The sequence below is a fragment of the Papio anubis genome, chromosome 10 (assembly GCF_008728515.1).
Source record: "Papio anubis isolate 15944 chromosome 10, Panubis1.0, whole genome shotgun sequence".
Classification (NCBI taxonomy): domain Eukaryota; kingdom Metazoa; phylum Chordata; class Mammalia; order Primates; family Cercopithecidae; genus Papio; species Papio anubis.
This window is the reverse complement of record NC_044985.1, coordinates 102,144,179-102,154,646: the sequence shown is the minus strand read 5'-3', so window position 1 is coordinate 102,154,646 and position 10,468 is coordinate 102,144,179. Positions and strand designations below refer to the sequence as shown.

Below are 10,468 nucleotides of genomic sequence, written 5' to 3'. Positions count from 1 at the left end.
TGTGAACCCGGGAGGCGGAGCTTGCAGTGAGCCGAGATCCGGCCACTGCACTCCAGCCTGGGCAACAGAGTGAGACTCTGTCTAAAAAAAAAAAAAAAAAAAACTATAAGAAAAAACCAACCCCATTAAAAAGTAGGCAAAGGACGACCGGGTGTGGTGGCTCGGGTCTGTCATCCTAGCACTTTGGGAGGCCAAGGTGGGCGGATCACCTGAGGTCAGGAGTTCCAGACCAGCCTGGCCAGCATGGTGAAACCCCGTCTCTACTAAAAATACAAAAATTAGTCGGGCATGGTGGTGGGTGCCTGTAATCCCAGCTACTTGGGAGGCTGAGGCAGGAGAATTGCTTGAACTCTGGAGGTGGAGGTTGCAGTGAGCTGAGATTGCACCACTGCACTCCAGCCTGGGTGACAGAGCGAGACTCCGTCTCGAGGAAAAAAAAAAGTGGGCAAAGGACATGAAAAGACACTTCTTGCCGGGCGCGGTGGCTCAAGCCTGTAATCCCAGCACTTTGGGAGGCCGAGGCGGGCGGATCACAAGGTCAGGAGATCGAGACCATCCTGGCTAACACGGTGAAACCCCGTCTCTACTAAAAATACAAAAAACTAGCCGGGCGAGGTGGCAGGCGCCTGTAGTCCCAGCTACGCGGGAGGCTGAGGCAGGAGAATGGCGTAAACCCAGGAGGCGGAGCTTGCAGTGAGCCAAGATCGCGCCACTGCACTCCAGCCTGGGGGACAGAGCGAGACTCCGTCTCAAAAAAAAAAAAAAAAGAAAAGAAAAGACACTTCTTGAAAGAAGACATAGGCTGGGCACAGTGGCTCATGCCTGTAATCCCAACACTTTGGGATACCGAGGTGAGCAGATCACGAGGTCAAGAGATCGAAACCATTCTGGCCAACATGGTGAAACTCTGTCTACTAAAAATACAAAAATTAGCTGGATGTGGTGGCACCCTCTTGTAGTCCCAGCTACTCGGGAGGCTGAGGCAGGAGAATCACTTGAACCCAGGAGGCGGAGGTTGCAGTGAGCTGAGATCGTGCCACTGCACTCCAGCCTGGCAACAGAGCAAGGCTCCATCTCAAAAAAAAAAAAAAAAAAAAAAAAAGAAGACATACATGTGAGCAACAAACACATGAATAAAAGCTCAACATCACTCATCATTAAAGAAATGCAAATCAAAACCACAATGAGATACCGTCTCATACCAGTCAGAATGGCTGTTATTAAAAAGTCAAAAAATAACAGATACTGGAAAGGTTGTAGAGAAAAAGGAACGCTTATATTGTTGGTGGGAGTATAAATTTGTTCAACCAATGTGAAAGACAGTGTGGTGATTCCTCAAAGACCTAAAGACAGAACTACCATTCGACCCAGCAATCCCATTACTGGTTATATACGCAAAGGAATATAAATTGTTCTATTATAGTGATATGGCGTGGCTTTGTGCCCCCATCCAAATTTCATCTTTTTTTTTTTTTTTTTTTGAGACGGAATCTCACTCTGTTGCCCAGGCTGGAGTACAGTGGTGTGATCTTGGCCCACTTCAACTTCTGCCTCCTGGGTTTAAGAGATTCTCTTGCCCCAGTCTCCTGAGTAGCTGGGATTACAGGCGCTCACCACCGTGCCTTGCTAAGTTTTGTATTTTTAGTAGAGATGGGGTTTCACCATATTGGCCAGGCTGGTCTCGAACTCCTGACCTCAGGTGATCTGCCCGCCTTGGCCTCCCAAAGTGCTGGGATTACAGGCGTGAGCCGCTGCGCCTGGCCCCAAATTTCATGTTGAATTGTAATCACCAGATGTTGAGGGAGAAACCTGCTGGGAAGTGATTGGATTATGGAGGCAGTTTCCCCCATCCTGTTCTTATGATAGTGAGTGAGTTCTCACGAGATCTGATGGTTTTATAAGGAGCTCTTCCCCCTTAGCTTTGTTCAGTCTGTCTTGCCTACTGCTGTGTAAGATGTACCTCTTTCCCTTCCACCATGATTGTAAGTTTGCTGAGGCCTCCCCAGCCATGCAGAACTGTGAATCAATTAAACCTCTTTTCTTTATAAATTACCCAGTCTGGGGTATGACTTTATAGCAGTGTGAAAACAGACTAATACATATAAAGATACATGGACGTGTATGTTCATTGCAGCATTATTCACAATAGCAAAGACATGGAATCAACCTAAATGCCCATCAATGATAGACTGGATAAAGGAAATATGGTACATATACACCATGGAATACTATGCAGCCATAAAAAATGAGATCATACTCTTTGCAGGGACATGGGTGGAGCCAGAGGCTATTATCCTCAGCAAACTAATGCAGGAACGGAAAACCAAATACTGCATGTTCTTACTTATAAGTGGGAGATAAGGCCAGGCGCAGTGGCTCACGCCTGTAATCCCAGCACGTTGGGAGGCCGAGGTGGGCAGATCATGAGGTCAGGAGATCGAGACCATCCTGATCAACACAGTGAAACCCCCGTCTCTACTAAAAATACAAAAAATTAGCCGGGCGTGGTGGCGGGCGCCTGTAGTCCCAGCTACTCGGGAGGCTGAGGCAGGAGAATGGCATGAACCCGGGAGATGGAAGTTGCAGTGAGCCGAGATTGCGCCACTGCACTCCAGCCTGGGCGACAGGTGAGACTCCGTCTCAAATAAATAAATAAATAATAAATAAATAAATAAATAAATAAGTGGGAGCTAAATAGTGAGAACACATGGATGCATAGAGGTGAACACACACTGGGGCCTATTGGAGGGTGGAGGGTGGGAGGAGGGAGAGGATCAGGAAAAATAATGTGCAGTAGGCTTAATACCTCAGTGATGAAATAATTTGTACAACAAACGTCCATGACACACGTTTACCTGTGTAACAAACCTGCACATCCTGCACATGTACCCCTGAACTTAAAAGGTAAAAAGGACAGACGTGGTGGCTCACGCCTGTAATCCCAGCATTTTGGGAGGCCAAGGCAGGCGGATCACGAGGTCAGGAGTTCGAGACCAGCCTGGTCAACTTACTGAAACCCTGTCTGTACTAAAAATACAAAAAATTAGCTGGGCCTGGTGGTGGGCACCTGTAATCCTACCTACTTGGGAGGCTGAGGCAGGAGAATCACTTGAGCCCGGGAGGCGGAGGTTGCAGCGAGCCGAGATCACACCAGTGCACACCAGCCCAGGCCACAGTGTGAGACTCCATCTTAAAAAAAAAAAAGTAAAAAAAAAAAAAAAATCGGTTAAAATAAAATAAAATAAAATAAAATTTGTATATTAAGAATTGAGAAAAAAAATTGAATATTCATTTTTAAAAGCCAAAGTCAATTCTAAATAACCTTTCCTCTACACATAAGCTACCATCAGTGGCATCAAGAAAACTTATGTGGCCAGGCACGGTGGCTCATGCCTGTAATCCTAGCACTTTAGGAGGCTGAGGCAGGAGGATTCCTTGAGCCCAGGAGTTCAAGACCAGCCTGGGATACAAAGTAAGACTCCATCTCTACAAAAAATCAAATAATTAGCTGGGTGTGGTGTCACGTGCCTGTAGTCTTACTTACTTGGGAGGCTGAGATAAGAGGACTGTTTGAGCCTGGGAGGTTGAGGCTGTAGTGAGCTATAATCGAGCCACTGCACTCCAGCCTGGGTGACAGAGTGAGACTCTGTCTCAAAAACCAAAAAAAAACCAAAAAAAAAAAAACCAAGAAAACTCATAGCTGCTTTGGAAAGCATTTTGGAAGTTCCCCAAAAAGCTAAATGTAGTGTCACAGCTCTTTTAGAATTTGTCTAGTGGGGCTTTTGGTTTTTGCTGGAAAGTCCCCTAAGTAAAAAAGCAAAATAAAACATAACAAAAAACAAAAAGCTAAATATGGAGTTACTATGTCTTAGCAATTCCACTCCTAGGTATATACCCAAAAGAATTGAAAACGGGGCTAGGGGAAGGATAGCATTAGGAGAAATACCTAATGTAGATGACGAGTTGATGGGTGCAGCAAACCACCATGGTACGTGTATACCTATGTAACAAACCTGCACATTCTGCACATGTATCCCAGAACTGAAAGTATATTAAAAAAAAGGGGCCAGGCGCGGTGGCTCATGCCTGTAATCCCAGCACTTTGGGAGGCCGAGGCGGGCGGATCACAAGGTCAGGAGATCAAGACCATTCTGGTGAACACAGTGAAATCCCATCTCTACTAAAAATAAAAAAAATTAGCCGGGCGTGGTGGTGGGCGCCTGTAGTCCCAGCTTCTAGGGAGGCTGAGGCAGGAGAATGGCGTGAACCCGGAAGGCGGTGGAGCTTGCAGTGAGCCGAGATCGCGCCACTACACTCCAGCCTGGGCGACAGAGCGAGACTCCGTCTCAAAAAAAAAAAAAAAAGAAAAGAAATGAAAACACATGTCTACACAAAAACTTGTGCGTTAATGTTCATAGCATTGTTCGTAATAGACAAAAAATGGAAACAACCCAATTGTCCAACAGCTGCCAAATGGATAAACAAAATGTAGAATATTCACACTATGGAATATTATCGTGGCTGGGGGCGGTGGCTCATGCCTGCATTTGAGAGGCTGAGGCAGGCAAATCTCTTGAGCCCAAAAGTTCGAGAACAGCCTGGGGAACATGATGAAACCCCATCTCTACAAAAAATACAACAATTAGCTAGGTGTGGTGGCATGCACCTGTAATGCCAGCTACTTGGGAGGCTGAGGGGGGAGATTTGTTTCAATCCAAAGGTGGAAGTTGAAGTGAGCCAAGCCACTGCACTCCAGCCTGGGTAACAGAGTGAGAACCTGTCTCGCAAAAAAAAAAAAAAAAAAAAAAAAAAAGAAAATAATATTATCCAGCTATACAACGAGGTACTGACACGTATCCAACATGGATGAACCTTAAAAACATGTTGAGCAAAGGAAGCCAGTCACAAAAGACCACAGAATGTATGACTTCATTATGTGAAATGTCCAAAATATGCTAAGCTACAGAGACAGAAAGTAGATTAGTGGATGCATAGTGTTGGTATAGGGTGGAGTGGTGAAGGCAGGGAGTGATATTAAATGGGCATGTGGTTTCTTTTTGGGATGATGAAATGTTCTAAAATTATATTGTGGTGATGGTCGCAAAGCTGTATATACTAAAAACCACTGAATTGTACTTTTTTTGAGACGGAGTCTTGCTCTTTTGCCCAGGCTGGAGTGCAGTGGCACGATCTCGGCTCACTGCAACCTCTGCTTTCCAGGTTCAACGATTCTCTTGCCTCAGCCTCCTGAGTAGCTGGGATCACAGGCATGCACCATCATAGCTGGCTAATTTTTGTATTTTTAGTAGAGATGGGGTTTTGCCATGTTGTCCAAGCTAGTCTTGAACTCTTTTTTTTTTTTTTTTTTTTTTTTTGAGACGGAGTCTCACTCAGTTGCCTTAGCTGGAGGGCTGGAGTGCAGTGGTGCGATCTTGGCTCACTGCAACCTCTGCCTCCTGGGTTCAGGCAATTCTCCTGCCTCAGCCTCTGAGTAGCTGGGACTATAGGCATGTGCTACCATGGCCAGCTAATTTTTGTATTTTTAGTAGAGACAGGGTTTCACCATATTGGTCAGGCTGGTCTTGAACTTATGACCTTGTGATCCGCCCGCCTCGGCCTTCCAAAGTGTTGGGATTACAGGCGTGAGCCATCGTGCCCAGCCTGAATTGTACATTTTAATGGGTGAATTTTGTGTTATGTGAATTATATCTCAATAAAGCAGTTTGTAAAACATGCAGAGGCACGATCATAGCTCACTGTAGCCTTGACCACCGGGCCTGAAGCAATCCTCCCGCCTGTCTCCCAAGTGTCTGAGAATACATGCTTGTACCACCATGCCAGACCCTCACTGCTCCTTGGTTAGGTCCCCCGCTAGCTGCTTGAGGCTCCTGCCTGCCTGTCCTCAAAGCCTCCCCACCTCGTGGGAACTCATGTTCTCAACTCTCTTCGCACACCCCTCTGCCACCAATTCCATCCTCTCGGTGCTGGCTGTCTTCTGCCAGTGGCTAGGGGTGAAACAGTTTGGCAAAGTAGATTGCAGGACTAATGGCCAGTTTGTTGTCTGCTTTTTAACTCTTGGCAAGAGATCTATTTAGAAATGGTGTTGGCCTGGCACAGTGGCTCAAGCCTGTAATCACAACATTTTGGGAGGCTGAGGCAGGAGGATCGTTTGAGCCCAGGAGTTGCAGACCAGCCTGAGCACACAGCAAGACCCTGTCTCTACAGAAAATTTTTTAAAAATTATCTGGGCTGGGTGCGGTGCCTCACACCTGTAATCTCAGCACTTTGGGAGGCTGAGGTAGGTGGATCATTTGAGGTCAGGAGTTTGAGACTAGCCTGGCCAATATGGTGAAACCCCATCTCCACTAAAAATACAAAACTTAGCCAGGAGCAGTAGCAGGTGCCTGTAATTCCAGCTACTTGGGAGGCTGAGGCATGAGAATCGCTTGAACTCAGGAGGCAGAGGTTGCAGTGAGCTGAGATCTGGCCACTGAGCTCCAGCCTGGGTGACAGAGTGAGACTCAGTCTCAGTAAATACATACATAAATTAAAATTTAAAAATTATCTGGGCATGGTGGCATGTGCCTATAGTCCCAGGTACTCAGTGGCTGAAGTGGAAGGATCTCTTGAGCCCAGTAGTTCAAGGCTGCAGTGAGCAGTGATTGCGTTACTGCACTCCAGCCTGGACGGAGGGAGACCCCGTCTCTAAAAGTAAAAAAGCATTGTAATGCGCTTTCGGCCAGTGTAGGAACACTCTGGAGCAGGATGACATACCTGCTGTGTGGCGCGGGGTACGTTGCCCTCTCTGAGCCTGTGAGGTAGACAGGTGCCTGGCCGCTTGGGTCAGTATCTGCTGAACAACTCCTAACCTGGAGCGGGCTGGCTCTGTGCCAAGCTCTGTAGGTAGTAACTCATTAATCCTTACAATAAGGCGGGGCGCGGTGGCTCAAGCCTGTAATCCCAGCACTTTGGGAGGCTGAGACGGGCAGATCACGAGGTCAGGAGATCGAGACCATCCTGGCTAACACGGTGAAACTCTGTCTCTACTAAAAAAAATACAAAAAACTAGCCGGGCGAGGTGGCGGGCGCCTGTAGTCCCAGCTACTCGGGAGGCTGAGGCAGGAGAATGGCGTGAACCCGGGAGGCGGAGCTTGCAGTGAGCTGAGATCCGGCCACTGCACTCCAGCCTGGGCGACAGAGCGAGACTCAGTCTCAAAAAAAAAAAAAAAAATACAATAAGTTTCGAAAGCTCAGTGGGTTTCAATAAGCTCTGTAGTATCACCCCATTTGACAGATGAGAAACCAAGGCACAGAACGGTTAAGTAACTTGCCCAAGTTATTCATGGCAAGTGTGGACTTCAAACCATATGGGCTGCCTCCAGAGTCCATGTTCTTTTTTTTTTTTCAGACGAAGTCTCACGCTGCTGCCAGGCCGGAGTGCAGTGGTGTGATCTCAACTCACTGCAGCCTCCAACTCCCTGGTTCAAGCGATTCTCCTGCCTCAGCTTCCCAAGTAGCTGGGATTATAGGCATGCACCACCATGCCCAGCTAATTTTTAGTAGAGACGGTGTTTCACCATGTTGGCCAGGATGGTCTCGATCTCCTGACCTTGTGATCCACCCACCTCGGCCTCCCAAAGTGCTGGGATTATAGGTGTGAGCCACCGCGCCTGGCCAAGAGTACATGTTCTTAATCTGTTTATTCAACTGCTCCTGGCAGACTAACCCTAAGTTTATCGATAACAGTAAAAAGAAGGAGAGGCTGCTGTTAACACCTCTGTGCATCTCATTTAGTTCTCTACAAGGAGGCTCAGTGATCCTGAGTCACCCATCCAGTGTTACACACAGCCAATTAGAGCAGAACCTGTGTTTGTATCTTGATCAGTCCAATTTCAAGTGCTCTGTTTCTACCACCTTGTCCAGCATTTGGCCCAAGCCTGGTGTTTATGGACCACTGGTGTTAGGTTCCCACTTTTTTCAAAGGCTCCACCTGTGGGCAGGGCTTTGGAGGAGTAAAACCGCCCCCCAACACACACATGTTCATGCACACACAGGGTTTTCACGTTCGTTTCTTCAACTTCTTCCCTGGACCACCTAAGCCTGGCCAGTTATCCCCCCTCTTTCTCCTTTTCTGCACCTTCTAGCAAAGAGAGCTAGTCTGGGATCCAGGAAAAAAAATTTACAAATGAACTACTTGCTGGTTATTTTTAAAACTACATATTATTCAAACACCTTTGAGGTCACGTGTCTACCTCCATTTCCTCTCTGTAATTAATCATAGAGCCAGAAACCTGACACATAATTTTTTTTTTTTTTTTTTTTTTGGATGGAGTTTCGCTCTGCCACCAGACTGGAGTGCAATGGTACGGTCTTGGCTCACTGCAACCTCTGCCTCCCGGGTTCGAGCAATTCTCCTGCCTCAGCCTCCTGAGTAGCTGGGATTACAGGCGCGCACCACCATGCCCAGCTAATTTTTGTACTTTTAGTAGAGATGGGGTTTCACCATGTTGGCTAGGCTGGTCTCAAACTCCTGACTTTGTGATCTGCCCACCTCGGACTCCCAAAGTGCTGGGATTACCGGTGTGAGCCACCACGCCTGGCCCCCTTTTTTTTTCTTTTTGAGACAGGGTCTCACTCTGTCACCCAGGCTGGAGTGTGCAGTGGTGCCATCTCAGCTCACTGCAACCTCCGCCTCCTGAGTTCAAGCGATTCTCCTGTCTCAGCTTCCTGAGTAGCTGAGACTACAGGTGTGCACCACCACACCCAGCTAATTTTTGTATTTTTAGTAGAGATGGGATTTCCCCACATTGGCCAGACTGGTCTCAGACTCTTGACCTGAAAGTGATCCGACTGCCTCGGCCTCTCGAAGTGTTGGGATTACAGGTGTGAGCCACCACGCCTGACCTCCCCCTCCTCACTTTCAGTCCACCATAGTTCAGCTGGATCTGACACTGGCCTTCTGAGTGTGGTCAAATGAGACCTAGCCTGGCCAGTCAGAGAAGCCCATTCCCCTAACTCCTAGGACTGGTTCAGGGTTGGGCACACGACCCCAGCTGGATCAGTGAAACTCAAGTCTTAGAACTATTGGAGGCTCCACTAGTTTTGATGAAGTTGCAGCCTAGAAAGCTGAAACTTCTAGAGACCATCTTTCTACTTCAGGGAGAAAGCCTGACAGAGAATGATACCAATGCTGAAGAAAGCAGAGCTGAACAGATATTCCCATTGAGTCCCTGGATTCAGCCATGCCTGACGCCACCACGACATCATCCCACACTTCTCAATTTCATGAGCTGGTAAATTCTCCTTTTGGTTTCAGCTACTTTGTTTTGAGTATTTATCTCTTGCACCTAAAAGGTTCTGCCTCATTGTCCTCTCCATTGGAAGGTGAAGAAACTGAGGTCAGGGAAATGACTTTCTCAAGGTCACTTGGCTACTGAATGACAGAGCTGGAACTGGAGTCCAGGTCTGTAAGGCCAGTGACACCTGCTGTTTGGCAAGAAGCATGTGGTCTGGTTGTTACTGCTCAGTGCCACTCCAGGAGAGGCATGTGCCCATCATTCAGTACAGATGGCCCAGCGGGAGGATGCCCCCAGCCCCAGAGAACCATCAGCAGGTGCCCCTCAAAGCTGGGCATACCCAGAGTGACCTGCATACTCCAGGGCCTGGCCCTGTGGTTTGTCTGCCCAATATAGCGGTGACTCAAACACATCAGAGCACACAGAAACACCTTCTTCAGGAAGGTGAAGACACAGTCCATGGCTCCAACCCCAGTCCAGGTGCAGCCCCAATCCAAGACAGCTGGGCCCAGTGCCAAGGTCGTTGGCCTGGGGTGAAGGGCACCTAAGCGGGGAGGCTGAACTGTGGCCAGGGTGGGACCTCTGTGCCTTTGGCTGGCCCCAAGGAAGTGTGGAGCTGAGCCAGCGCTTCCTGGTCATCAGCCATTCCAAGGCTACCTTCAGGAGCTTTGCTATAGCCAAGTGAAATAGGAGAATCTTATTCTTCTATTTCAATAAATATCTTTAATCCTTTTTTTTTTTTTTTTTTTTTTTTGAGACAGAGTCTCACTCTGTCGCACAGGCTGGAGTGCACTGGCATAATCTCAGCTCACTGCAGCCTCTGCCTCCCAAATTCAAGCGATTCTCTTGCCTCAGCCTCCTGAGTAGTTGGGACTACAGGCACATGCTACCCCGCCCGGCTAATTTTTGTATTTTTAGTAGAGATGGGGTTTCACCATGTTGGCCAGGATGGTCTCAATCTCCTGACCTCGTGATTTGCCTGCCTCGGCCTCCCAAAGTGCTGGGATTACAGGCATAAGCCACCACGCCCGCCCCTTAAATCATTTTTATGAACTGAAAACCAGTGTCACTTGTCAAAAATAAATACTGGCCGGGCACGGTGGCTCAAGCCTGTAATCCCAGCACTTTGGGAGGCCGAGACGGGCGGATCACGAGGTCAGGAGATCGAGACC

General features: G+C 47.9%; 1 non-coding gene and 1 pseudogene across 1 annotated transcript; one reads left to right on the top strand and one right to left on the bottom strand.

The window, feature by feature from the left end:
* LOC100998552 overlaps positions 1–9,757 on the bottom strand; it is a 16,280-nt pseudogene extending 6,523 nt beyond the window's left edge.
* LOC116269278 lies at positions 3,744–3,806 on the top strand. The gene has a single exon (XR_004176758.1). It is a non-coding gene; the product is annotated as a U7 small nuclear RNA (small nuclear RNA).
* Positions 9,758–10,468: the final 711 nt, after the last annotated feature.